The sequence below is a fragment of the Canis aureus genome, chromosome 21 (genome assembly GCF_053574225.1).
Source record: "Canis aureus isolate CA01 chromosome 21, VMU_Caureus_v.1.0, whole genome shotgun sequence".
Classification (NCBI taxonomy): domain Eukaryota; kingdom Metazoa; phylum Chordata; class Mammalia; order Carnivora; family Canidae; genus Canis; species Canis aureus.
In genome coordinates, this window is record NC_135631.1 from 23737835 (window position 1) to 23765729 (window position 27895).

Sequence of the window (27895 nt, forward strand, 5' to 3'; positions counted from 1 at the left end):
TGGTTATTAGACTATCGAAATACTTCCAGCTCGGTGATAAATGCCTACTGCCCTGAATCCCCAGAGAGCCTCTCCCACTTTCCCAAACACCCCAGCCCTTTTCCTGAACCATGCCCTACACCCACAATCCAGCCACTAACAGGTTAACACCTAGAACGGCAGGAAGTTTCTTAGACCAGTGTCCCAGGACTGAGACCAAAGGTAAGTTCGGATTGCTCCTTATGCAATTTGTTTGTTTTAAAGATTTTACTTATGTATTCATGAGAGACACAGAGAGAGAATCAGAGACACAGGCAGAGGGAGAAGCAGGCTCCATGCAGGGAGCCCAATGTGGGACTCGATCCCATGTCTCCAGGATCACACCCTGGGCTGAAGGCAGGCGCTAAACCACTGAGCCACCCAGGCTGCCCTCCTTATGCAATTTGAATAACACCTCCTGGGTACAGGATATAATGAAACAGTGGAGTTATCATGCTAAGCCCTATCTTTGGTTGCCCTGCATCATTCGATGGCTTCATTTGTTTGGCAAGCAGACATGAGCACCTATTCATTCCACAAATATTTGCTGGCTGCTTACCTTGGGTCAAGCACTGTGTTAGGTGGTGGGGACAGGACAGCAAACTAGAGACATAGTTTCTGGTCTTCTGGAGTGTCGAGCCTGGTAGAGGAGAGAGACATTAAGCAAATCATTACTGTAATAAATGGGATGACAGGAAAATACATGGCCTTATGCAAGTGTTAATAGGGGACAACCTCACATTGGAGAATTGAGGGATGTGGCATTTAAACAGAGACCAGAGCAATGAGTTTCGGAAGTCAGCCAGCGTAGAGGGGAAAAGAGGGAGTGGAGAGCATTCCGATCAGAAGGAATTGCATGTTTGAGGCTCGGCAAGAAGACGCTTGCTGTTCAGAAATGAAAGAAGGTCGGCGTGATTGGAGAGTGTGGTCTCAGAAGGCGAATTGTCGGATTTGAGGCTACAAGGGCAAGCAGGCACCTGCCAAGTGCCAGGCTCAGGGGGCAGGAGGTGTATGGACGTGGCCCCTGCCCCTTAGGGAGACACTAGCTTAGTAGCAACAGGATGGAATCTGGAGAGCGACTCCAGGTTGGGACCAGGGTTCCTTCATTTTTTTGACTCCGTGACCTTGGGCAGTTATGCTCTCTGACCTTCAGTTTTCTCATCTGAAAATAGGGATAATAATAAGTCCTACCTTTTATGAGTTAAGCCATGTAAAGCACTTAGAGAAACACCCGGCACAAAGTAAAGACACAGGAAGTGTTAGGAGTCGATCACTAGGACACAAGTAGAGACATAGGCAGATGAAGTGGCTTCTTTTCTACCCATTTCCATGCATTCATATAGTAAAATGAATGAATATAGTGAATGAATATAGTAAAACGCAATTTAAATTGCTTTTAAAGACACCTAACACTGGGGCACGTGGGTGGCTCAGGTGGTTGAGTGTCTGACTCTTGCTTTTGGCTTAGGTCATGATCTCGGGGTGGTGAGATCGAGCCTTGAGTCTGACTCAGAGCTCAACGCAGAGTCTGCTTGTGATTCTCTCTCCCTCTCCCTCTGCCTCTCCCGCCACCCACTCTTTCTCTATAAATAAATAAATAAAATCTTTTAAAAAAAGACACCTAACATCGTCTGTGCTACTGTCACATCCATAGTTCACGAGAAGCCTGCTTGTTGACCCCCTTCCCATGAGTCATCCTATGAAAAACCAGTTTCGTACGCCTTTGAGGGTTCTCCAGTGATTCTTCCCTGAACCAATTTCTTAGCATATACCTCAAAAGAAAAGCCACAGAAATCTGCTGATAAAGGGAGATCATCCAGACGTATCAAAGAAGCAAGGCCATCATCCACAGAGCTGTTAAAAAAAAAAAAAAAAAAGAAAGAACAAACTAAAGAGGATAAAACCACTGTTCTGAAATCGATCACAATGAGGAATAGAAGGAAAAAGAAATTCAAACTAGGAAAGGCACACCAAGGCCCAGAAGTACTTCTGACAGGTTCACAAAAGACTTTCCCAAGGGCTTAGCTGGTGCCCATAGAAATGTGCAGGGTCCTGGGAGGAAACAAATAGCCTTGGGTTGCCAGCCCAAGATTAGAGATCCCTGGGGATTCTGTGGAGCTGTCATCAAAGCCATCAGGGCATTAATCACCCTGGGCAGGAACAGGAGAAACTGGAGGTGAAAAGGGCCGATTAAGTTCTGGAGTCTTTCCCCAGAGAATGCCCGAATGGAGATCACTCCGTGAAGTGCACTCTCGTGAACCCAATGAACTTTGGGATTATTCAAGCTAAAGGCAGGCAGCTCTTCTCTTGAGGTTATTGTGTTCGGCAGCCTGGTGGGCCTCAGGTTTTGTTTATTTTTTTCACTGATCTATGCTGCCAGCACATTCTGTGAAAGATGATGTTGTGGAGCTCAGTTGGCATGGCCGTTCCCTTTTGCAGAGGGGGACCACAAAACACTTCCCGCCAGGAGGACTTAGAAGGTAGAGTGAGCATTTGTCATGGTTGTGGTTACCCGGCATCCATTGCTTCAAGGGCATCTGATTTACTTTGGGAAATTACCCAGTCGTGGGTGGTGCGATTGAGTCCTAAATCTAGATGCCCCCATCTAGCCGACAAGTGGGCATGTGATCTCAACTCACTCAATTGGATTCTCCCTCCTAAGACTTTGCTTCTTGAGCAAGAAAAAAAGAAAAAGAGAGAGAGAGAGAGAAAAGTTTAAAGCCTATTTATTCCAGTCAGTGATACACTGGAGGGGTTCCCTACCAGAACCTTCTGCAAAGGCCTGGGAACTGTCTGTGCCAAACCATCTACTTCAAGCCCCCTGTGAAGCCTGCGAGTGCATCGTTTGTTCCCATCGAGCTTCTCCTTTTCTTGGGGTTGGTCAGAGTTTGTTTCTGTGGCTTACGGTGAAAGACCCCTAACTAATGAGAATATTCAAAAAATAAGAGGGATAGAAGTGATGTCTGGAAAGACTGCCGCTAACAACAGATACTCACCTGCTGCACTGCCACAAGGACAGGTAGGGATGCAGACTACGGAGTCAGGGGAGGCTCCCCATCACTTTGCTTGGGGAGCAGCCTCTGACCTTCCTGCCCCCCTCCCTGGTCTCACCTGGCCCCGGATCTGTGCAAAGGCCGGCTTAGCGGCAGGAGTCCCTTCATACCCAGCAGTGCGCTGGCAAACGTTTAATGAGCGGGTCTGGATGGAAAGAAGGGAGACAGGCTGATGTGCGGTGTTCACCAATTGTCATGGTGGCAAAGCTCCCTCCGTGGCCAACTTGGAGCTCCCAGCGGGCGGTTACTGAATGCAGAGCTGGGAAGAGATGCACAGCATCGTGCTCCCGCATCAGGGTGAGCCCCTGCACCCCTCCCCAGGAAGCTTCTAGGGGTCACAATAATGACTAACTTTTATCAAACACTCTCTGTTGTTCCATTCCAGGTACCCTTCTAAGCACTCTACAAGTATTAACATGTTTAATTTAATCAGGGCCTCTGAGGCATGTACACTTCTTGTCCCCGTTTTACAGATCAGGAAACTGAGGTTACGGGAGAATAAGAAATTCTTTAAACTCATATGGCTTCAAAGCTGAGAGGCCACGATTTGATCCCTGATTTTTGACTCCAGGGACATCTCACTTAGCTGATAGATTATGAAAGGCATCTATCTGCCTTCTAGCGTGGGAGGTGGCCTCAGGCTCAAACATCTTGGCAGAAATGGCAGTGGCCAATATTCCCAGGGAAACTCAACACAGATATTTTTCTTTTTGAGACCATGTTTTATTTTATATATATATATATATATTCTGGTTATTTATGCCCCATCAACCATCAGGAGGATGAAAGCTACCTTGAAACAGTCATATCCAACAACTATCGAGTACCTCCATGAACCGTTGTTGACTTGTCCTAAAATTTGCCTCATCTCACAATAATCCTTTAGAGATGGGAGTCATTCTAGCCAGGGGCTCATTAAGAGTTCATCTACCAAAGCCCATATAGTTAATAAATAGCCAAAGCAAGGTAGATTTTTTTTTCATTTTCTTTATTTCCTTGATGCGGAAACAGGCACAGAGAGATTAAGTAATTAATTTACCCCATGCAGCCCCAGTCAGCCTCCAGAGCCCATGAACCTCACACCGTCCCGGTGATACTGCCCTCTAAGCAGACCCCCTGATAATGCAGCCAGAAGTAATTTTCCTAGCAAGCCCAGGCTGGGTGGCTTAGGACGGTGACTCTGCCAAGTGCCCATTGAAGGGCCAGCTGTACTTCCATGACTCGGAATGGTGAAGTTCTGGAATATAGGTGAGGTCCGGAGCCGACGACCAAGAAAGAGTTCTTGAGACGTCTTTGGTGCAAAAGGGTGGTTTTATGAAAGCCCGGAGACAGGAACCGTGGGCAGGAAGAGCGGCTGCCCTGGGCCTGGGAGGGGAGGCTGATGATGTACCTGGGAGTTGGGAGGAGTTTGGGGACAGCGTCCCCTCTAAGGAATGTTGGAAGCAAGGTCTCCAGGACCTGGAGGGGGCTGGCTCTTGTTGGGAAAAGGGCACTGGTTACCGTCCAATAAAACCTGAGTCATGAGACCCTTCTGATGGATGTGGGTGGGCCATGTGCTCGGGGGATGATCACCAACACGTATTTTGGGAGTTTAGAGGTAAAGGAAATTTCTAAAGGGATTTTTGTGTATTAAAGTAGGCTCACAGGCTCCTGGGGATCGGGCTAAGATTGCCTTCTGCCCTTAGCAAAGGATAAACATCGAGGCAGTTGAGTCCCTAGAGGAAGGTCCCTCTGCTTGTTTCAGGGACTTGTCAATGGGCTGCCCCAAGCCCGTGCCTTGTCCTCAGCTAGTCCCCCATCAAGAGGACTCCCTCTTAACCATTTACTTAGGATCTACTCACCTCCTGCCATTTGCTCAGGCACTAAGTCAACACTTTCTTTTCCGAAAAGCTCCTCTCTCTGCTAGGATCAGCGACAAGTTAAAAGCAACATAAAAAAAGAATACTAAGTTTGGTTTCTGAATATCGGTGGCTGCTGATCTCCCGCAGCTTCCCTGTGGGGACGGGGCTGGACAGGTGAGCTGCATCACCAGAGTGCAGGATTCTCCTCACGCGTGCTGCTAGAGCTGGCTCTTTGGATACATACACTACCCAACCCGACTGCCTTGACAGGTGTGATATGGATGAGGTTCTCCCGTCATTGGTGATAATGAGACTTTTTCAGTGTCTGTCAGTTAGGGAACAATTGATGTCATCGAGTAACTGGCAGTTTCTCAGCGAACTCACTGCTCAGAGTCAGGGCTGCTGCAACATTGCCTGCATCGAGGAAGTCACTGATGCTGGTGCAGGAGGAGTTAACACATCCCAGTGTACCTGGCTTAGCTCTTCCAGCAGAGAGAGGAGGGGGTGGGGAGGAGGTGGGAGATGTGTCACATTCAGATACGTATCTATAGCAAAACAGTCGAGAAACAGTTTTAAGCCATAGTGTTCCCTGTTCTGGTTTGCATACTAATATCTTTGGGATCACTTTCCCTGTGCTGGCAATCTGTCACCTGTAACTGGGAAGGAGAGACAGGCAACAGGGAGCCTAGACCACTGAGTAGCATGCCCCTACTTTTATGGAGCTGCCTTGTAGGTCTTTGCACTAATTTGGGGACTGACCATGAGGCAGTCCTGCAGGAACACCTGAGAATCGCCCAGCGTACCTCTCCATGCCTCTTCGACTCCAAATAATATATACAAAAGACACCCAGACTCAAAGAACTAAACACAGAATTACCATCTGATCTAGCAATCCCAAGTCTGGGTATAGACCCCCCCCAAATAATTGAAAGCAGGGATTTGTACACCTGTGTTTATAGCCACGTTATTCACAACAGCCCAAAGGTGGAAACAACCCAAATGTCTATTCATAGATGAACGGATCAGCCACATATGGTCTGTGCATACAATGAAACATTATTCAGCCTTAAAGAGGGATGGGGTTCTGCTACAACGTGGATAAAGCTTGAAGGCCTTATGCTAAGTGAAGGAAGCGAGACATAAAAAGACAAGCACGGCGTGATTCAACCTCCATGAGGTCCCAGGAATTGTCAAACTCATGGAGACAGGAAGGGGGGTGGTGGCTGTCAGGGGCTGGAGGGAGGGGGAACCGGGGAGGTAGTGCTTAATGGGATGCAGTGTTGGGGGGTGGGTGTGAAAAGGTCCTGGAGATGGATGGTGGCGCCGGTCACACAACGATGCGAATGTACTTAACGCCGCTGAGCTGAGCACTCCAACAAGGTTAAAATGGCCTATTTCATGTTATATATATTTAACCACAAATCTGCAAAGGGAGACGCACAGTACCACGCATGGAGGGGACTTACAAAGCTCGAGCCCAGGCAAGCGAGCGTGGGCGCTCGTCGCTGCATCTGTAAGGTGCCCTAAGCTGTTAGCTAAGCGCGCGCTTCTCGTACCCTACTTAATCTTCAGGGAGGTATCATCAGCTTCTTTGGGGCAGGAAATCTAAAGTTCAGGGAGGCATACGGAGTCGCCTGAGTCCCACCACAGCGATAAAGGGGGGTGTAAGCCTTGATCCGGCCGTCATCAAATGCAGCACCAGTTCCACGCTCCTGAAATGCCTGAACAAAAAGCAGCGCTGTTTCGGGGCGCTCACACGCCCGGCAGTCAGAGGAAGCTGAATTCACCTGCCCTCCAAAACACGGGGCGCCCAAAACTGGGAAACACTTTAGAACTCATCCGTAGAAGTCAACTTACCACGCGCAGGACTAAAATCTACAGATGCTCTGACAAGAGCTAAGCGGAGAGGGACCTGGAGAATTTCCCAAATAAAGATGCAACTAGCTGTCCTGTGTGGCTTCGGTTGGCTCGTGGAAATAAAGTCACGGCATTCCACGCACTGCCCTGCAATCAGGAGGGCCACGCCTGGACTGCGCCTGGACTGCATTGGTAATAACCACAAACCACCGGTTATTTTTCTAAACCCACTTGGAATAACTTACTTACACCTGGCCAGGGCTCTGTCTTGGTTTGGAATGCCGCTGAGTCTGCAGGATGTTGTTCTCATGAGTCTGACCGTCTTGGGGATGTGTGCTTTTCCCTGGGATTGTTGTCACCTCCAGTATTTCTGTTAGGAGGCGCATTATAGCCCTGGCCACGGTTGTGTCGTGTCGGGCTCTAGGGTCTTGACTGTCAGGCCCCAGATCTTGGCTCTACTGCTTACTGGTTTTATGACCTTGGGCAAGTCATTTGTCTGTGCCTCCGTTTCTTTACCTGTGATAGGGGGCTAACAAGAGCACATACGACCTCGGCTGATTGTGACATTTAAATTTTTGGACTACATCGATGCACCCAGTTCCCAAGTCCTCGTGATACGGAAAAGGGTCTAAGATCATTTATCTTCAGAAGTGCACCCATTACTATTTCAGGAGAGGGAGAGGCAAGGAGTGGGAGAGGAGGAAAGGTGGCTTCGAACCAAGTGTAAGCATCACACATTCTCCTCTGGTACCAATTACTGTGATAAATTGAAGGTGACAAGTTATTTTATGACATAAATGCAAATCAGTATCCACTTCCCTGTTATTTTGCAATGCCCTGGCACTTTAATGGTCCCCATAAGTTTGCTTCACTTGCAGCAAGTATCGGTATGCTCACAGTCAGCCAGAGAATTTATTTTTAGGTGGGGAGTGCAATGAACTGAGCCCACTGGCTGACTTAGAAAAATGATCGCATTCCCATCCACAAATTATTCACAAAGCTAGTTAGCATTTGAGCTTTTGTTGGTGAAATAACACAATAAATAGAGATTTGTCAACAGGGCTCATTTCCACCTGCCAGACTTGACTCTAAATACTAGGCGCTCGCGCATTTGTGGGTGCGTGCGTGTTTACGGGTGTTTATTAGAAAAGCGAAAAACCTGTCTCAGGATGTAACATTCCCTGCAAAATGCCAAGGAGCTGAGATCTTCCTAAACCCCTAAACCCCGATGATGCCAGGGAGAAAAGAGGAGGGCCTCCTGTCTGTGGGGCCCGAGTGCCTGAGACTCTACTGGGGGATTTCAACATGAAAGGAGACAAGCACAGAGAGAACCACTATTTGTTTGTTTTCCATCATTGAAGCGGATTTCCTGTCCTGCCAGTTCCACCGGTCTGTCATCCCTTCTCTTTTGATGTCTATGTTGGTGGGGGGAAAAGGAGGGCAGAAAGTAAAAGAAGAAGAAAGAAAACAAACCCAAGAGATAAGCAGCCTTGTCAGGATCCTCAAGACGCACCCCCCCCACACCTGCTCTCGGGCCTGGGCAGGAAGCAACGGTGGAAGCGCGGAGACACACTGCTTACTTGATTTAAAATGCAAATTGTTCTTTGCTTCTTGTGTTTTTCAGTTTCCTTTTATGCACATATTAACTTTTAAAAAATAAATTGTTAAAAAACATAAAATAAAATAAAATAAAATAAAATAAAATAAAATAAAATAAAATAAAATAAAATAAAATAAATAAAATAAAATACAACTTTGGAGAGACGGCCCCCAAAGCGCTTGTATTAGGGCATAAAGATAATCACAGAATTAAGTCATTAAGAGTCATAATAAGGAAGCCGGTGAATGAAAGGAGACGTGATTTCCAATCCCCCACCTGCTGAAGAGCTCGTGGCTGCGGTCATCCGTCCACCTGTTGGCCGAACGTTCAGTGAGCACCCAGGGCCCGACTCTGGCCCGTAAGCCGCCGGGAGGCCCCACGTTCTGCAGACAGGTAGCTGTTGCTTTTTAATATTTCTGCCTCATCCCGAGAATTGCTGCTTGGCTGTGCAGGAGCGTGCGTGCGTGTGCGTGTGCACAGTTACGTTCCAAGAGGCAGTCAGCACGCCCGGGCCTGGGAGCGGGCAGTGAGTTTCCAGGCCTGCCACCGAGACAGAGGTGTCTGCGGCCACACCTTCCCTCAAGGGCATGCCTTAGGCCTTCCGTCTGCCAGGTTGCCTCTTGGAGACACAGTCTTACCCCCTCCATCTTTTTTTTTTTTTTTTAAGATTTTATTTATTTATTCATGAGAGACACAGAGAGAGAGAGGCAGAGACACAGGCAGGGGGAGAAGCAGGCTCCATGCAGGGAGCCCGACGTGGGACTCGATCCTGGGTCTCCAGGATCAGGCCCTGGGCTGAAGGCGGCGCTAAACCACTGAGCCACCCGGGCTGCCCAGCCACCCCCCCACCCCCCCCACCCCCCCTCGCCTCCCCATCTTCTAACCTGAAACCTGACGTTGCTTCACATCAAATGTTTAATTTCCCATTGTTTGAAAAAAACAACCCTGGTATGTAAAGCATGAGTTGCCATGGATGCAGGAGCCAGTGATGCATAGAGAGGTTCCGGAGCCGGTGACTCTGCATGTGCCCAGGTAGCGAGGTGCTGAGCGAGGCTGAGGTCTCAGGGCCCTCCCCAAAGAACCTTCCAGGCACAAGTCCCTGAGCCGCAGCCCTGTGCTGTCTCTCGGCCAGCCTCAAATGTGCCCGTCTGTTCTTTCCTCAGCCAGGGTCAAGAAGCAGATGGAAGCCCTTGGCTGGAAGCTTGTTTGAAGAGGTCCCTGACGGCAGTCGGACCCTTGTCATCCCCGGGGTATGAGGGCGGCGAGGCCTGCTCTGCACACGGTGTTCTACTAAGGCCCAGAGGCCTGCCCTCGCGCCCCAGGTCCGCGCCAGGAGGCCTGCAGACGGCTCTCCAGGATGCACGAGCACTAGCGTCTAGAGAGCGGCCCTAAGCACAGTGACCCCGCGACGGAACTGGCCCAAACGCCCAACATTCGGTGGCAGGCCCGTCCACGGAGCACCCAACAGCAGCGCGGGGGAACGAAACACTGTGCACGACAGGGATGAACTCTCATGAAGGAGGGCGGGCAGGGAGCCAGGCCCGAGGGGCCGCGCCCTGATTGCAGGGAAACACAGCCCGGGCTGCGCGGAGCTATCTGTGGGGAAAGCAGTCAGGAGCAAAGGAAGGAGAGGGCACCCCGAGGGCTTGCTGGGGCTGCCAGCCATGGTCCATTTTTTTTTTTTTTAATTTATTTACTCATGAGAGACACACACAGAGAGAGGTAGAGATGCAGGCAGAGGGAGAAGCAGGCTCCATGCAGGGAGCCCGATGCGGGACTCGATCCCAGGCTCCCGGGGTCACGCCCTGGGCCCAAGGCCGACGCTCCACCGTGGAACCCCCCGGGTGCCCCAACAATGTCCCACCCCTTGACCAGGCGCAGGCTCTGCACACATATTGTTGGTGTGATCTATTTCCCAAAAAGTGGAAACTCAAGAAGAAAAACACCCTGAAGGGTGGGCCTGACGCAAGGAGGGCGGTCAGCTCCCGGGTACCTGGGGTGTCCTGCGGCCACTTCGGGGAAGCCTGCGAGGCACGTGGGGCGGTCAGCCCAGGGCCTGCGGGAGCAAGCCTTTCCGCTCCCAGCTGGAGGCTCCCGGGTCATGACAGGGAGACAGGCTGGATCACTGCCTCAGTTTCCCCACAGGTTGTTTTGGAAGATAAGAATTTACAACGGCCCGTGGTTCCCTTCCCTTCCCTTCCCTTCCCTTCCCTTCCCTTCCCTTCCCTTCCCTTCCCTTCCCTTCCCTTCCCTTCCCTTCCCTTCCCTTCCCTTCCCTTCCCTTCCACTTTTACTCATGTTTAAATTCGATGAGAGGCCCGTCGCGTTGCTCACGCACATGTTTCCGCCTTCGAAGTGGGCACGCGCCTCCCTGCTGGTGACAGGGAAGCCTGTGTCGGTGCAATTGGCCGCATTTCTCCCGCTGCCCCGTGACTCAAACAACAGGATTGGGTTATGAGGGCCTGTCCTAGAGGTCCCACCGCGCAGAGCACCTCTTGACCCCTGTGGTGCTTTGCTCCCGCCCTGCCCTCCTTCCAGCCGGTCAGAGGCCGTGTGAGGGAGGACGGCCTTCTCCTGGGCCTTCCTACGGGGCCTGGCCGGGTCTGAAAAGTCAACTGACAAAGACAAACAGGAAAAAAGCATAGGGATTTTAATGAATTGTGACCCATACCCGGGCCTTCACATGGAGAACGAGGGCTCCTGGAAAGTGAAGAACGGACAAGACAGAGGGGTCTAGGCTGGCAGGAGCACACGGTCAAGAAGTCACCAGAAGGCCTGCTTCTCCCTCCGCCTGTGTCTCTGCCCCTCTCTCTCTCTGCATCTCTCATGAATAGACAAATAAAATCTTTGAAAAAAAAAAAAGTCACCAGAAGGTAAGGGTAAGTGTAAGATCTTGGGGCAGTGTCTCCTACATCCCATCGGTCGCCTCTCTGACCTTCATTCTACTGTCCCCGTCTCGCCTCACCTCCGTTTTATAAAACATTAATTTCCTAGGCCATAACCTTTAATCGTGGATAGGTTGGGTGACCTTTGTTTTCCTGACTGTTGGCCCTTTCTAGAATAACAGAAAGACACCCCCTCCCCTCTGCACACCCCCACACACAGAGGGTGCTATCATCGGGGCCTACTGTCTAGACGGTGAGCAGTGCTGTGAAGCTGCTGCTAATCTCCGGGGCTCGCTGAGGAGCTGGCTTCCACGGTTGAGCTGTGAACCCCCCAATCCCACCTCCGGCTCTTTTTGTGACCTCACTCACCTGCCACCCATCATCCCTTGCGCTCTGAGCTCCAGCCCAACTGGATCACTTTGGTTTTCAGTTCTTCGACAGGCCTCGTCCTGCAGTGAGTCTGAGACCTCGCGCTGGCTCTTGCCCTTACCTGGGTGCCCCACCCCTCAGGCACCTACCTACACCCTTAAGGCATGAAGCGGGCACTTCCTCAGGGAGCCTTACAGGCCGGTGGGAGTCAGGCCTTGCAAATAATAGGCAGGAAGGAGGCAGGCTTGGCTGTAACAGGGATCTGCGGAGGGAGGCCTGCAGTGCAGTCTGAATCACAAAATGCCTCTTGGTTTTTCGGACAAATCCAGCCCTGAGGAGAGTTTTCCTATATCTCTGGCATCCAACACCTTCCCTGGGACATGGGGGCCGCTCAGTAAATATTTGTTGGTGTTCCAACCCCCCTCTTCAGGCGTAAATAATGTATTTCCCTTGCGACAGATGGGACTCGGTTTTCCAGCAGGTGGGACCGACAGCAGAGCAGAAGGAAGTCACATCTTCAGATACTGGGCACTTTCCGCGCTCTGCACGGTGCCAAGCACTTTGCCCAGGGTACCACCATTTACGCCTCACAAGAGGGCCAAGAGGTAGATGCTAATTAACTCCTGCATCGGATAAACGAGGGCCTGAGGCTTACAGAAGCCGAAGCTTGGCCAGGGTCGGAGAGCTGCCCCCAAGCCTCAATCCCTCCTCCTCTATTTCACAAGTAACTTTATGATGTCACAGGTCCCCCACGTGGCTGGCGAAAATGTCTCAGAAATAGCAACAGTGCCTTTCCATAAAAATTGTGTGAGGTTGTTTTGAATGTGTCCTGATACTCTGTTTTGTCACTTTAGCAATGACAGGCTTGCATTTCTCCACCGCCTAGCTATGATGGCTGAGTGGCGTGCCCTCTAGCCTCTCCAGACTCTTTGAAATTGCTTCATTGCTCCCTCTTCAAAGGGAGCAAGCCCTGCCTGGGTGAGGAGGCCACAACAATTTCCTCCCCAATCCCTCCCTTGTCAGGCTGCCCAGAGGTTATTGGTCCTCCCAGAGGAGGCCCCACCTCCATTCCTCAGTCGCCTCCAGGGTGCTGGGCCTGCTGGGGCACAAGCAGGTGGGGAGTTAGCCTTGTAATGTCTCAGCCAAGTGCAAGCACAGGCTCCGGAGTCACAATAGCAGTTCAAATCCTGTGATTAACAATGAAACAAAATACCGGGGTGGGGGGACACCTGGGGGGCTCAGCAGTTGAGCGTCTACCTTTGGCTCAGGTCATGATCCTGGAGACCTGGGATCAAGTCTCACATTGGGCTCTCTGCAGGGAGCCTACTTCTCCCCTTATGTCTCTGCTTCTGTTTCTGTGTCTCTCATGAATAGATAATAGTTTCTAAAAACAAAACAAAACAAAACAAAACAAAAAAAATGCAGGGGCTTCGAGCAGTGCCTGGCCCACAGCAAATGCTCCATAAATGTGAGTATTTATCATTGTCGATGCCTCATCCGAGAGAGCTTGACACAGAACATCATCAGCTTTAGCCTGGGCTCCAACTGCAACCCCAGGCCTCCTCTCTGTTTTGTGCTGTTTTCTTTCCCCCAGTGGACAGGCCGGAAGCTAATACCCTCTGGGCTGTTTCACAGTGAATTCAGGAAAGCTGAACTCCTAAAAAGAACCCATGTACCTCACTGCGTGAGCCCCTGGAACCCACCCTTTCCGGGTGGAAGCGTTTTCTTCCACACAGCAGAGCTAGCATCTTCTCTCACCTCTCACCAGTGCTCCCGTGGCAGAAAAATTCATTCCCCCCTTCTAACTGAATCACAGCTTTAATAAAGCTATTGTATTTGACCACAGGCTTAGGAAACAGTAATATAACATAATAGGAGAAGATCATTAAAGTTCTATAAAGCGAGCCTTCAGTTCCTTCAATTCCAGTGTCCCTGAGCCTTAGATAAGGGATAAACATTTTTTAATCAAAATCTAAATAACAGTAAACCACACTTTTCATTTCAAGTATTTTTCCAGTTAAGTATAGGGTGTTTTCTAATTTCCTGTGTAGATCAGATGAACTATGAAAGTTGGTTGTTGTTTGCTTTTTTTTTTGTTGTTGTTGTTGTTTGTTTTTTTTTTTAACATTTTCAGGGCACTTTTCTGACTGCAATTCCAGCACATGTCTTTGGTAAGGTTGTCAGAGAGAAGTGAGCCAAGAATGATTAAAATCCTGGAGGCCGATCTGTAAGAGAAGAACAAATCAGCCCTGGGAGGAAAAACACTTACTGGAGGGATAACTGGGCGCATAGCTCAGGACAATCGAGGAAAAGCAGACATTAATTATGTGATGCAAAGGGCTATGGTGACAGAATTTTTTATAAAGCAAATAGACGTTCCCAGCCCCGCCCCGTTTCTGCTTATATGAAAAGCAGTGGGTATGGGCACAAGCCCTGATGTCTCAGGCAAGCCTCAAGTCTTGTCTCTGTCATTTGCCTGCTGTGGCCTTGGACAAGGAAGTCAACCTCTGTGAGCCTCAACCGTCTCATGTGCAAATGATGGTAATAAAAGCCTAATTACTCATAAGACGATCGCGAGAAATCAAGCTGGACAGCACATTTATGGTCCTTAGCACAGTGTCCAGCCCACCAGACGTCGTGTGCTTCCTTATCAACGCTTGTAGAGATAATTCTTGATGATACTGTACTTTAAACAATGAAAGATTTCCAACAGAGCTGTTCAAAGGGAACTTACTTGAGACATTTTTAAAGAGTTTGGGTTAAAAACAAGTAATGGTGTTATTTCATTCATAGGTGGAATTTAAGAAACAAGATGAACCAACAAAGGAATGAGGTGGACGAGGGGATGGGTGACATAGGGGAAGGGGATAGAGAGTACGCTCATTGTGATGAGCACCGAGTAATGTACAGAATTGTTGAATCATTATACTGTGAAACTAATACACCTGAAACTAATACACCGTATGTGAATTATATTTCAGTGAAAAGCAGTTTGAGTTTAAATACAAGAAATCGGGGCGCCTGGGTGGCTTAGTGAGTTAAGCATCTGCCGCTCATGTCATGATCTCAGGGTCCTGGGATGGAGCCCCCGCCCCCCATCAGGATCCCTGCTCAGCCGGAGAGTCTGCTTCTCCCTCTCCCTCTGCCTGCTGCTCTCCCTGCTTGTGTGCTCTGGCATTCTCTCTCTCTTGCTCTATCTCAAAATAAAATACATTAAAAAAGTAAATACATAAGTAAACGGAAGAAAGCTAAATCCTGGGTAAGCCTGGGACTAGACTAGCTCCTTTGACACTTCATCAACATCATCACTAAAAAAAAAAAAAATTTTTACTGTATTTTATGGACCCCAAGATGCATATTTTTCCATGTTTGGCACCTCTCAAATTGAGAAGTTGTACCATCCCTACCATGTTCTTTTTTTTCCTAGTGCTATGTGGAATGAGCAGAACATAGTCCAACCGATGGTAACTAAGAATTGCTGAGATCTGGTTTTAAGCATTACACATTTTGCTGTGCTGTTCTGAGTAAATAAGCCCAGTTTGGGCCTCTAAATAATTTACAATGTGAGATGGACAGTGTGTAAAGAGCATTGGAACAACTAAGTCAATATTACATGGAATTGGAGAATTTGCCGTTCTTTGCTAGCAAAAAAAAAAAAAAAGCTAATTTTTAAAAATTCCATTTCACCATTTACTTATTGTTTAAACGTGATCAAGCTACTTAATTTCTATGAACCTTGATTTTTCTCCTCTAGGAAAGGAGCCTGATAACATCTCTTGAAAGGTCGTGGTGGGGGTTGAACACATAGAAGGTGTGTTTTTCATGCCTCTTGTCCACTTCTCACAGCCCCCTGTTATCAAAACTGATCCCCCTACACAGAGGAGCCAGACCAGTTTAACCTCAAGACTTCCGCCCTAGATAGAGACCCAAACATCTACTGCCTCGGCTCTTGTTCTAATTAACAACCCATCCTCCGCCACTACTTTCCCTCTTCATGGGTTTCTGTCCCACGTCTTTGCGCTGCAGCTGCCTGGACTTAAATCTTCTCATTCTCATTGGCAAATCCCATGCTTGTTACCAAACTGGATTTCCTAAGACCCTGTGTGCTACAGAACACATACCTCGTAAGCCCCATGAAGGAAGAGCCATGACTTTCTGATTCATCATTGAGTCCATGGCAGCAATTACAGAAAGATGTAGAGGAGGGGCCCAGTAGCAGGTCCCACTGGGCTTAAGTCCAGTTGTCAAAAGGGCTGCATTCCTTTCTGCAGGCTCTAGGGGAGAATTTGCTTCCTTGTCTTTTGCAGTTGCTGGAGGCTGCCCGCATTCCTGGGCCTGCAGCCCCTTTTCTCTATTTTCAAAGCTAGAAACAGCAGATTGAGTCCTTCTTGCAACGCATCACTCCAGTTACCTCCTCTGCCTCCCTTGTCCACTTTTAAGAACCCTTGTGATTACATGAGACCCATCTGGATAATCCAGGATTATCTTCCTATTATAAGGCCAGCTGATAGCCAACTTTAATTCCATCTGTAATTTTAATTTCCCTCTGCATTGAAACATACTGTATTCACAGGTTCTGAGAATTGAGACATGGACATCTTTTGGGGGATCGTTACTCTGCGTGTCACATGAGGTTAGGTTTTCATTTAAAAGAGCAAACATTTGTGGGAGCTTCATGTGTCACACAAAATGCTGTTTTGGCTAAAAGTATTTTGCTTGCATTCCATGCTTTTATCCTCATAATAACTGTAGGAGGCAGGAACCATTATTGTCCTCATTTTAAACGTGTCAGAACTAAAGAACACAGGAATTTAAAAGACCTACCTAAGTTCACAGATCTATTCAATAGTAGAGCTGGGATTTGAACCAAGGGACAAGCCTAGTCCTAAGGCCATACTCTTAATGACTAGATCATATAATGACAGGTGGTAGCAAGAACAACTATAGGACTAGATGAACTTGGACCAGGAACAGAGGTTCAAGATAAAAGTTCCAGAGAGCATCCTAAAATCAAAGTGGTAGTTTGGTGGATGGTTTCGTAATGAGTAACCATACTTCCTCAGTTAGGAGCCTTTTCCTTGCAAATGACAGAAAGTCCCACCAGGACAGCTTATTCTAAAAAGGGAGATCAAACAAACTAAAAAAGAATTTAAAAAATTTTAAAAAGCAAGATTAGGGCTTCAGGCATGGCTGGATCAAGAATTTTTTTAAAAAACATTTTAATTTATTTATGAGAGACACAGAGAGAGGGAGGCAGAGACATAGGCAGGGAGAGAAGCAGACCTCCCTGCAAGGAGCCCAGTGTGGGACTTGATCCCACTGAGATGAAGGCAGATGCTCAACTGCTGAGCCACCCAGACGTCCCTGAGAATTTGAGAGAGCTTATCAAGAATTTGTTTTCTTGGGGCACCTGAGTGGCTCAGTCAGGTAAGCAAGCATCTGACTCTTGGTTTTGGCTCAGGTTATGATCTCAGGGTCGTGAGACTGAGCACTGCACCAGGCTCCATGCTCAATGCAGTCTTCTTGGGATTCTCTCCCTTTCTCTCTTCCTCTCTCTCAGGCTCTCTCTCTCTTTAAAAGAAATAAAATATTTAAAAAATTAGTGGTTTTTTTTTTCCTCTTGAGTCTGCCTTCTTCGGAGTTGACTCTGAAGTCTAAGAGATGGTAGAAAAACAATCACAGTGACCCTAGCCGCTGAATTCTATCCACTTTTAGGTGCAGCAAGAAAAAAAGTGAATGTCTTTTTCCAAAAGTTCTAAGATCAGTTGCATTGCCTCTCATTGGCTCTGCCAGAGTCCCTGGTCCATCTTTGAAGTAACTACTGTGGTCAGGTGAATGCGCGTGCCAATTGCTTAGTTATGGGTTATGAGCTCCTTCCTGGAGTGAGGGGTGGAACCAGCATCACTAGAACCATAGACACTCCAGGGAGTGGGGGAGGGATAGTTATTGACTGTAGGTAGCAGACTCACTTATTTATTATCTCACATAATGAGAGGTCCAGGGGTAGGTGGTTCAGGATCAGATAAATCCAAAACTTAATAATGTTGGGGGTCTGGGCGCTTCTCTGCAATCCTTTAGGTTTACCAGTCATGGTTACAAGGTGGCTTCCACAACTGGTTCCACACAAGATCATAAATCAGGGAAGAAGGGACAAATTCACCTACAAGGCTTTTTTTTTTTTTTTTAAGATTTTATTTATTTATTCATGAGAGACACACACAGAGAGAGAGGCAGAGACACAGGCAGGGGGAGAAGCAGGCTCTCTGCAGGGAGCCTGATGTGGGACTGGATCTCGGGTCTCCAGGATCAGGCCCTGGGCTGAAGTTGGTGCTAAACCACTGAGCCAGCCAGGTGGCCCTATAAAGCTTTTTTCTTTTTCTTCAGGAAAGAAAATCTTTTCCAGAAGTTTCCCATGAGATTTGCCTTGATGTCTCATTGGCCAGTGCTGGGTCACTTGTTTAGCTTTTTGAAGGTTCTTTCTCCATATCTGAGGACAATAACATCTAAGTATCTGGGAAAATCTGGGCTCTGTTATTTGGGAAGAATGGGAAGAGGGGTGGCATTTTGCATAACCAGCTGTGTCTACACCAGGTCCCTGGAGGGAAATTGGGGACTTTGGTCACTAGGCAGAGGCTCAGAGGATACTAGTTGACAAAAACAATGGATTTCTATTTTTGCAAAATTGAGAGCAGAGAAGGTTTCAAACCCTGGAGCCCCCTAGGTACTCACTGGGGAATTCACAGAATCCATAAACCAAACTGAGAAGTGGGATTGCCCCAGAACTTTAGTTGTAAATACGGTTGTCAGAGCCAGCATGTACCATAGGGACCGTGGTGATTGCTTAGAATAGTAGACACTACGATCTGTGCCACCCTGCACACTATTATAATGTGATTTTGAAAGTCTTCGGGAGTTGAGTTTCTTCCGTCCCCCTGGGAATCTTGGCTGGCCTCCGGCTTGCTTTGACAAGTATTCTACAAAGTAACACCGTGTGACATCTGGCCTCAGCCTGAAGATGCTTTGAAGCTTCCATGTTGCCCTCTTGGAAGCCAACTGCCAAGTCATGAGTCTGTTATCCTGCGGGAGGGCTATGTGGAAAGAGAATGGCCCTAGAGGATGACTGTTCACACGGAGAACCGAAGCTGACACCTACAGCTGCCAACCAGCTGAGTGACACCATTCTGGGTGTTCCAGCTCCAGCTGAGCATTCAGCTGCAAGCAGCTGCATGAGTGACTCCAGCCAACGCCGTACAGAGCAGAAGAACTGCTGAGCCGAGCCCAGACAATTTGCGAGATCCTGAGAAATAATGGATCATTATTATCCTAAGCCACTGAATTTTGGGGTAATGTGTGGCATACCAATGGTAATTGCAATGGGAATCATTTCCAGTTCACACATTTTGCAGAGGAGGCTAAAAAACCAAAGAAAGGAAATATCTTGCTGAGAGCCACACAGCTCAATAGTGGCAGAGGCATGGCAGGCACCCGGATTTCTGGATTCTCAGTTCACTGCTCTGATTGTTAAACCTGGCATAACAATTTTCATACAGATGAAATGAGTGCATTTGCAATGCTTGCTGATGTGCACATACTGTAATAGCTTGCACCGAGCTAGTGTTTATTATGTCCTGGCACAGTGCTAAGTGCATTATCTCATTTAATCGGCACAATGAGCCTACAAAGTAGGTCTGATGCAACCCTCCATTTTAAAAGTGAGATAACTAAGGTTAGAGAAGATTAAAAAAAATTGCTCACAGTCGCTCTGCTAGGTGGGTGGTGGAATCAGGATTCAAATCTAGATCTAATAGGTTCGGAAGTGCTTGCTCCTATAGCCATCCCAAAACACAGCTTCCACTGACCCACAACGGATTTTCTCAACCGACCAAGGTTTTCTTTCTTGCACAATGCCCATTTTTGCATTTCATGTCTTAAATGTGCCCCCAGGTCATGATGGATTTCAGGATGAAGACAGAGTATGTATGTTTATGTTTGCATCATTCTAAGAGTTTCTACTTACTGGATATTTGCTCAGGGTCACTAAGATTCCTTTTAAGGAGAGAAATTTTAAAAAGTCTTGAGTTTTGATCCCTCCTAAGAGCTATAATCATGGCACTTACCACCCTCCCCCCACGCAACATCCACTCTACATCAGGATTCAGTAGGTTCTTCTCACCCTTAGATTACCTTGTGAAGTGAAGGATGGAAATTGTAGTGTTGTGGCTTAGCAAGTTTGTCTTGCTGAACAAAGAGAGAGAAAATCAGGAAGGAAAGAGGAATGGAAAAGAGGGGATATGCAGGAAGGAAGTTGGACAGGTGAAAAGTAAAATATCGGCCTATTATTTTGGGTAAGAAACCTAAGGTTGCCTCCCTCATCACCTTATTGGGATGACCGTATGACTCAGTGTACCCCAAACAGTTCTGGTCCTGGAATAACTGCCAATAGTGCTTATTGCACTCTCAAAGTGTCCCAGTTTGGATGATAAATTATATGATGGCCCTACTCTCAACCCACCCAATCAGGTTTCACGGAAGAGAATAGATACAAGATGCTATGAAGGATGCCAAGGTCACCAGGGTCAAAAGACATGGCCCTTGACCGCAAGGAGTCCACTGCACAGTGGGTGGGGGGCACGTAACAGCTTTTCAATGTGTGAAGCACAGTAACAATGGTGCTGCTGGGCACACTGGTAGGCATAGCTGGGGGAAGAACTAGGGCAGTGCATCATGGGCAGAGGGAGTACTTGGCAAAGGCATGGAGGCTTGGAAAGGCATGGCATGGTTTTAGGGAACCACAGAAAGCAATCACTCCTCATGGCCAATTGTAAGGCACGATTTTCCTCCAAAGTATTTTTTGGAAAAAGGTCATCTTATATTTGATTTCTTCCAAAGTCTCTCCTCTTATGAGATCATCCCTTGGTTACTTTATTTAGATAAAATAAGTTACAATTTGGGGGAGAAGATGAAATTAGTCAAGAGAGAGAGATTTAGGGACGCCTGAGTGGCTCCATGATGGAGCGTCTGCCTTTGGTTCAGGACGTGATCTCAGAGTTCCAGGACTGAGTCCCACTTCAGGCTCCTGCATGGGGCCTGCTTCTCCCTCTGCCTGTGTCTCTGCCTCTCTCTCTCTCTGAGTCTCTCATGAATAAATAAATAAAATCTTTAAAAAGAGAGATAGAGAGATATTTAAAGATGTAATGTGTATATAGTGTTATTCCTTGTCTGTGATATGTCTTCAAAATTGTGAGTGGTACATGAAATTGTAAAGTGGCCTTTTAAAGACTTAAAAAAAAATAGCACATGACTACATTGTGGAGAATACACATGTATACACCTATAGGAAACTTTTAAAAATGTTCTATTGTTATATACTAGGTACATGTGGCTTGTGATAAAAATTCCAGTGGCAGCATCATTCACAGTTTCAAAAAGTTCTGTGTTATAAACAACATCCAAGAGCTGTGAAGACGATATGCTTTGAAAAGCTGCATTCCGTGACTCAAAGAGTGGATCCAGTGATCACAAAGAGAAACACTGTTGTCAGAGCTGCCAGTGAAGAGTTATATGATTATTTCATGAAATTGGAGAGACAAAAGGGATAGTTATCTCTAAATTAATATTTCATGTAATATTCAACCTAAAAGATCTTAAATATGTTAAATATTACTAGAAGATATTTAAATTTTTCACTTACATCCCCAAACATTTATGCATTCAAGTTGGACATTAGAGCTTTTAGGGGTGGTCCGCATGAGAAGATGGGGGAATTGCCTTGCATTGAGGTCACCTGAGGTTTAGCATATACAATGATTTGTTCTACTGGGGACCAGCCTGAAGAGTTGGGAAAATAGTAAGAGATGAGGTTGGAGAGGGGGGCAGGTGGTCAAATTAGGGATGACCTTGTGTAACATGCCAAGTCTGCAATAGGCAGTGGAAACCTGATAAAGTTTGATAAGATCAGTGTATCTTCATTAAATTTGCATTTTGGAAGAATTACATTGGTGGTAATTTCCGGTTGACCGGAAATGTAAGAATATCAACTTCTGATGGAAATGCAAGTGCACTGGCACCAGCAATCCGCCCATCTTGTTTTGTGGTTGCATCCTCAGGGCCTGGAAGAGTGCCTAGCTCATGGAAAGCAATCGTAACTTGGCAAATTAAGAAATGAGTGAATGAAAAAATGGCCCACTCCAAAACTCCCTGTTTTTACTCCTCATTTCGCCCTCATCAGAAAAAGCTAGCTCAAGAGTTTGCAGGATGGCTTTCCTAATTTTGACCCTGTACCCTCGTGTTTAATCTGTCTTTCCCAAGACAGAACCTTGAGAGCCCCTTCTTCCAACCAATTCCACTCTTCTGATGTCTCATCATTATAGTCTGAATGACTACTATGGCAATATACTACCTTAAAAATTTTGTGGAGGGGTGCCTGGGTGGTTCAGTTGGTTGAGTGTCTGACTCTTGGTTTCAGCTCAGGTCATGATCTCAGGGTCGTGAGATTGAGCCCCAAGCTAGGCTCTGTACTAAGCGTGGAGACGGCTTAAGAGTCTCTCTTTCCTTCTCCTTCTGCCCCTCCTTGCTCACGCTCTCTCTGAATAAATAAATAAATAAATAAATAAATAAATAAATAAATAAATACTTTTATGGAAAGGTATCACTTTTAGGGAGTATATTTAGGAGGAATAAGTCACCTGTTACCTGCTTGTCACCCTCTAATCTTAGTTCCTTCATTCATCTCCCATAATACAAATTCCTTCATTCCTGTTTAGGCTTACAAATTGAATCAGGACTTTGAGAAAACCGTCTCACTCTAGAGACTTAAATAGTTGGGTTGCCACCCCAAACTGTATACAAAGGTGCCCTCCAGGAGGGCCTTGTGAAAAGAAAAAGCATAAAGATGAAAGAAGAAGTTGTATGATCTTGGGGGCAGAGCAGGACTTCTTAAGATGGATTTGACTCCAACAAAACATCAGATCTCTCTTTGAAAAGGACACTGTTATAGATAATATTAATGGATGGGTGACAGATCAGAGGATATTTGCAATGTCTAAAACTGACTGGAGCTAATGTCTGGACAGTACAAGAAAATCCTGCAAAACAAAAAGAGAATGGCAGAAAACTTAATCAAAAATAGGCAAAAGCTAAAAATAGGTTATTCATTGTTGAAATAAGTTTTTAGGCCCAAGATGGAGCCACTCTGCCCAGGATGCCATGACTGCAAACTTTTGTATTCCTGTAAATGCTCCACTTGACCAGAAACGTATCCAGTCAGCCAATCCCCAAACACCAATCCGACTCTGGGTTCTATACTTATTTCCTTGTTCCTTCATTTTTCTAAATAAATAAAGCCGGATATGTCACACAAGCCAATCATGTCCTGTTTCTGCATTACTGCTTCTAATGCTCTATATAACTTCCTGTTGCCCAAGATCCTTCAAGAAGAGTGCTCCACTGCTCATGGGGCACTGTACTCGCCTAATCCATAGATTGTTTTCCTTTGAATAAAGGACATCGAACTTACTACTAAGTTGTTTGAGTTTTGTCATTTGACATCACATAACAAGAGTTTGAAGAGCTATTTATTTTTATTAGCAATCCTCAAAATACAAATACCACAAGGAGTTACCACTTTATACTCATTAGATAGAAAAACATTAGAAATTCAGGTAATACCAAATGTCAAAGAGTGGATATCCAAGGTTTTAACAATGACAGCATTAGGGGAGGAAGAAAGAAAGAAAGAAGAAAGAAAGAAAGAAAGAAAGAAAGAAAGAAAGAAAGAAAGAAAGAAAGAAAAAAGAAAGAAGAAAGAAAGAAAGAAAGAAAGAAAGAAAGAAAGAAAGAAAGAAGAAAGAAACAAGCATTCTTGAGTGTCTGCTTTATGTTAATTAAGTCTAACACATACATAAACAAAACAGTGGATGACTTTTTAAAGACACCTACATTTTCAAGGACATTTATCAAACACATTAGAGAAAGTTTCTGTTGGAAGAAGTTGGGGGAATGGGAGTGAGGTGTGGAGATAAAAGGAAAATAAAATGATGTTAAAACAAAGTGAAATGAAGTAAGAAATTTCCCTTGCACGGACTAGCGGCGGGTTGTGCATCTGTGAGCGTGATTAACTAGCCCATCTGCACTTGAGTTCCAAAATAAATAAATAAATGGAGAGAACAAGCCTCCAGGAGATTTCCCCTCATAATCCCTGATTTACAAGGGTAGTGCACTAACTGCTGAAACACAAAGTCTTTAATTAGTTCCTGTCCATAGGTGACTGCTTTTCCAACTGGAGTAAATGGAAGGCAAATCTTGGGATTTTTCCCACTCTCAAAGAGCACTGCTCTTACAGATGATTAAGTGTTTGCCCTCATTCCCTGAAGCCCACTCAGATAAGAGCCAAGACCACCCCTACAAAGGCATTTCCAAGGAGAGAAATTTGAAAACATAATTTTGCCAAAAAAAGAATTAGCATCACCCAGGGATTAGGGAGCTGGCTTGAAGACCAGAGAGGAAGTCAGAGATTAACTCACAATTGACTGGATGTTCTTTTTTTTTCTTTTTAATTTTCACTTTTTATTGCTATAAGCAGCATACTGCATACGTACACTTTTTAAAAAGTGCTTTGTTGTTGTTGTTTGTGACTGGATGTTCTTTCAAATAACCCTCTTGGCATTTAGTTTCCACAGGGAAAATGGGGGCATCCACTATCAGGGACTTTGTAGAAAGTATCTGAAGATGACTGAAATAAGTATCAGTAGACTCTTGAATTCTGGGGCTGAATGAAATGGTTATTATGAAAATGAGGTATTTTTTTATTATTTGTTGTGGCTATGGGAGTTATTTAAGACTATTAAGCAAGTAAAATACTAACTGAATTTAATTAAAATAGCTCCATCAGAGCTAACTTGGGGTTGTTCTTACATATACCTTTTCTTAAGGGGTAGAGGTGTTTAGGGCATTATAATATTAATAAGTAGTGAACCATTCACTCATCAGAACTGGATGAAGGAGCCCCTGGGTGGCTCAGCGGTTGAGCATCTGCCTTTGGTTCAGGGCATGATCCTGGGGTCCTGGGATTGAGTCCCATGTCGGGCCTCCTTCGAGGAGCCTGCTTCTCCCTCTGCCTGTGTCTCTGCCTCTCTCTGTCTCTCATTTCGGCAGGGTTGGGATTGGCCAGGGGATATCATATTTCACTGCACTGACTTTAATAGGATAAGATGTTGGCTAATATGATAACAGCATGAGATGAGAATTAGGTGATCTCAGGGGCTTGGGGCAGGAGGAATGAAATCAGTCACTAAGGTGACAGTCTAATTACGTAAGAATGGGACCAGCTGAGGAGTTGCAAATAACTTCCCTGAAGCAGTGGACTTAGAAATTCCACTACAATCTCTTTAAGATGTTTTTTTTTTCTTTTCTGAAATTAAACATACTATATTATGTATCCTCTAAACCCAGCCCATCTCTTTAGAATAGATGAAGGGGGTAGAATCTGACTTCACAGCTGGAAGGGAAAGACAGGTAAGGTTACTGGGAAGTAGTTATCACCTATTTATACCACAGGTGAATATGGTAAGATGGAGTCAGATCTGAGTTTGAATCCCAACCAGACAACCTCTTGGTTGGGTAACCTTTAACAAGTTTCTTTTCCTCTCTGCACATAGGTTTCCTTGTGTGTATAGAGTTCAAATGTCTAATAACTGAAGAGCCACCACCCACAAAAACTAACAGACTCTCGTTTCTTTTAGGAATACAACATTTATTTCTACAGGTCCCATACATGCTCACCAGCCAGTGTCAAATGCAAGCTGCCCTGCTCTCCACGGGAGTAGCAATGAGTGCCTGCTGCCTGCTGAACATCTTGGAGACGACTTCCAGTTGTTGATAACCATAATAGAAAGATGGCCCCAATGCCAGTAAGACAGCCCCCTAAGATGATTCAAAGTTCTGGGGTGATGTGTTCTACACAAGTTTATAATGAATACATACTTTATTAGGAAGAGTGAGGTGCTTCTGTAACAGAAACCTATAGCGTTGGAGCGGCTTTGGAACTGGGCGGTGGGAGAAGTTGGAAGGACTTGGGGTAGAGCGTCAGTGAAAGCCTGCAAAGTCTGGAAGAAACTGTGAGTACAATCCTGATGGCTTTTGAGAAAGCTGTAGATGAAGGGGTAAGGGGAAATAAGGAAAATGTTATTGAAGACAGGAGGAAAGGGGGCCCCGTAATGTCGTGGCAGGAAGTTTAGCAACACTGTCACCTGTAGGAACGCGGAAAGGAGAAGATGTGTCTAAGTAATTTAATGTTCTAGCTAAGTACATTGTCTAAGTAATTTAATGTTCTAGCTAAGTACATTTCCAGGTTGAGTGTTGAAGGTGCTGACTGATGTCTTCTTCCTTATTACAGCAAACTGTGTGAAGAAAGAGAAAATCTAGAGAAGAACTAAAAAGAAAAATCTAGAACTGGCTAGACTTGAAAATTCCTATCTTCTCTAGATGATGAATAATGCTAAAATGAAGAAATGGTTTCCAGTCAAAAATAAGCCCTAGGACCGTGCAAAGAGCTGCTACTTTTTTGAGGTAATTTTCTATGTAATAATAAGATTAATATAACAAGATTTCTATCTCTAGATGCTCCCAAAGATTCCTGGGGAATCAAACCATTCTGATTTTTGTGCAGAGGTCATTCTCACTGACCCTATAACACCTCATTACCAGAGCTTTATGAAGTCCCTTTTTAACCATTCCATCAACTTCTGCCTCTAAGATCCTCTTACCATAAAGGGTTCAAAGAAAGACTGTGAATCATTAGATACTGAGTAGCACAGTAGAATCTTTTCACTTTCTGGCAGATAAAATTAAGAACAAACAAACAACAACAACAAGACAACAGAAAAACACCCATTCTTCCTCACCCAACACCCTGGACACGAAAATGTTAAGACATTAAAAAGTTGTTTTCATTGAAAAAATATTCTCTCAATGTGATATCATGGTGTTTGTATAGGCTGTTATTTCCTTAATTTTAAGCCTGGGGTGGTGGAAATAACCAAGCAAGAAACACTATTCATGAGGTATATATTAATAGGAGTTGACATTTGTTGAATTTTTTCTTTTCCAGAATGGTGCATCAATCCCTGTTTCAAATGCAGACAGAGAAATAATTTCCAAAGAAATGAACTGGAGAAAATAGAGATGCACATGGAATGGAAACAAAACAAACCTTCTGATTCCACCCCACCTCCCCACCCCACATTCTATAGAGTTGTTCTGAGGTTAAAAAAACCAAAGATTTCAAAAACACAAATCTTTGACAAAAGCTGCACACGGATTAAGTATACACTATATACGTGGAGACATTAAGAATTATTTGGTTTTTACCACACCCCACACCCCGGCATTTTTGTGAAAATCATATGGAAATTCTAGCTCAAAATTACCGAAGGGAATCGATGGAACACAAACACTATCCCGTTCCCCTTCACATTGCTTAACCACACTTCAGCCTCTCCCTGGAGTAGATCGGAATGCCCTTTTCCTTTCCTAAATACAAAAGCTCCTAAATAAAAGAACAAAAGATATGGGGTGGGTGTAGGGGTTGCTTACACTACCAGCAGCCACCCAACAATGCCTGATGTGTTAAGAACATGTTTCAGGGGTGCCTACCTGGCTCAGTGATGCCTGTGACTCTTGATCTTGGGGTGAGGTTGAACCCCATGTAGGGTGTAGAGATTACCTAAATTACTCTTTTTGGGCAGCCCGGGTAGCCCAGCAGTTTAGCACCGACTTAGGCCCAGGGCGTGACTTTGGAGACCTGGGATCGAGTCCCGTGTCAGGCTCCCTGCATGGAGCCTGCTTCTCCCTCTGCCTGTGTCTCTTCCTCTCTCTCTCTCTCTGTCTACGATGAATAAACAAAATCTTAAAAAAAAAAATTTTTTTTCTAAATAAATCTTTTAAAAAAAATGCTTAACACTTCCTGCAAAGGGTCATTATATGCACTAAATACAACAACTCGTGCCAGTAATCCTAGTTAAAACATAGCGAATACTTCCAGAAGGTGGGCACCTTTACTGTCATCCACCAACGAGCCCCTTTGGGTAGATATTACCATTATTTCCATTCTACCTATCTTTCTAAAAGGTGGAAAACGGGAATGACCAATTAACGGACATCCCCACGGCCCTAAAGCCAACAGGTCGTAGTACCAGGATTTGCGAGCGCTCAGGCAGTGGATGTTCCAAAACCAGCTCTTAAAATGCCGCCAAAAGATCTGACCCCGGGGGCAGC

General features: G+C 45.8%; 1 long non-coding RNA gene across 1 annotated transcript; it reads left to right on the forward strand.

Moving 5' to 3' along the window:
* The first annotated feature begins 20 nt into the window (after positions 1–20).
* Positions 21–27511, forward strand: LOC144292781 (uncharacterized). The gene is made up of 5 exons (XR_013360134.1): positions 21–201; positions 25363–25530; positions 25612–25737; positions 26016–26188; positions 26730–27511. It is a non-coding gene; the product is annotated as an uncharacterized LOC144292781 (long non-coding RNA).
* The last annotated feature ends 384 nt before the right edge of the window (positions 27512–27895 follow it).